Genomic DNA, 1,917 nt, shown 5'->3' on the forward strand with positions numbered 1-1,917 from the left:
GTCAAATACTGTCCAAGATTAACCTTCAGGGTGGATATAGCTCAGCAACCTTACACCGAGGACCTATCCACGTCATTATTTACCCAGAATGCTTTGCAAGTAAATAAAATGGCTCCGTCAGTGTTAAAACATATCTTAAAAATTTACAAAACTAAACAGCCTACAGTATTTTTACAGTCTTTATTTTACAGTTAAAGTATGTGTTTAATATGTTTATTAAATAAAATCGAATGTTACAACTAATCGAGGATCCCTTTAAAGCCACTTTTTAAACATTTTTATTATCATCAACAATGATTGCATAAATTACTGTTTTTTATTTTACAGAATACAAAGTCTTGTGTCTTATTCTGAAGCKTTTCATTTTAATTCTAACTCATTACAGTGAGCATAACAGAAACACAGACTGACTGCCACTTCCAGCTACTTGTGTGAATTATGTGAATGTTTTCCCTCTGATGCGCGCATGTCTACCAACTGCACATATCTTTCAGAAACAATTGCTAAAACTCTTCCATATGTTACTCTAAGGTACATTACAGGGCTCTAGACTAATGTCTTGCACTGGTTGCACCAGCACAAAGTTAGGTGCACCCACATCTTCAACTAGGGCTGCAACGATTAGTCGACATTGTTGACAATAAAAATAGTTGATGACGAATTTAATTGCTATAAATAGTCGTTTTATTACTGATTATTAATTTTTTAAAGGAATGAGACGTCTTTCTGTCCATCTATCTCTGGCGAGCATCATACATATGCATTAGCATTCAGCTACATTCATTTACAGATGGTGTGCAATAGAGTTGAGAGGTGCACAGATAGAGGTGTTTAATGTGCAAACACAAGCATGGACGCTTACTGAGATTGTTGGGAGCAGTGATGGTCATAGAGTCTAACAGCTGCTGGGAGGAAGGATCTGTGGTAACGCTCCTTTGTGCATTTAGGATACAGCAGTCTGTCACTGAAGGAGTGTTTGTGATTCATATATYCCCCCCCCAATTACAATTTGTAACTGTATACAATTACTATTTTTATTTTACAAAAAGAGGTATAGTTATTTTAATAATAGTAAAATAGTTATTAGAATTATTGGTAGAAAGTGCTATGTTCATCCAACAAATGTATTATTTCATCAGTTTGAAGGAAATTTAGTAACTAATTGAATGTTAGATCCAGTCCTGTATTTTTACACATTCTGATCATTGCAGCCATAAGGTTTAAAACAGAGAATGAGAGTTGGTGAGCCTTGCCATGTGTCCTTTCTGTCTGCATAACAAAGCTGGTTATGTTCTAACGTCTGACATAAAAGGTAACACCTTCAGGGGTGTGACCAGGAAAAGACGTGGTAAAGGTTGAATCATCTTTTTTTATTGGGCAGAGGATTCTTGTTAGTTCTTGGGAGCAGTCTCTCCTTCGATTCAGCCTGGGACMAACGCTGCTCCTGAAAGTTCATTATTAGTTTATGTTCAGATCAGGCACCAAGGCCTTCTGGCTCCTAAGGCCTGACTGTTTGTGCTGCTGGAGTTGACTGGAGTCAGAGACTGAAATAAATGTTTTAGAAGAGATTCAACTGGTTTTCTGTTACATTATTCAGACTTCCATTTATTGATCACAAATTCTCGAAATTCTTGAAATTTCATGATTTGATTACCGTATTTTTCAGACTATAAGCCGCAAATTTTTTTCCTGAACTTTGAACCATGCGGCTTATAGACCGGTGCGGCTTATACGTGGATTTTTTTCTTCAGCCACCAGGGGGCTCTTATGCTCCATTTGCTTCAACCACTAGCTTCAAAAAAAGAAAGGAAAAAAAAAAGAAAAAAAGAAAAAGATCCTTCCAGAGCCGACTGTTGTAACAGGAAGCAGCCATTTAAAGATAGTCAATGGCCAAAAACTCATAAAAGGGGATAAAAC

This window comes from Austrofundulus limnaeus, unplaced genomic scaffold (assembly GCF_001266775.1).
Source record: "Austrofundulus limnaeus strain Quisiro unplaced genomic scaffold, Austrofundulus_limnaeus-1.0 Scaffold206, whole genome shotgun sequence".
Classification (NCBI taxonomy): domain Eukaryota; kingdom Metazoa; phylum Chordata; class Actinopteri; order Cyprinodontiformes; family Rivulidae; genus Austrofundulus; species Austrofundulus limnaeus.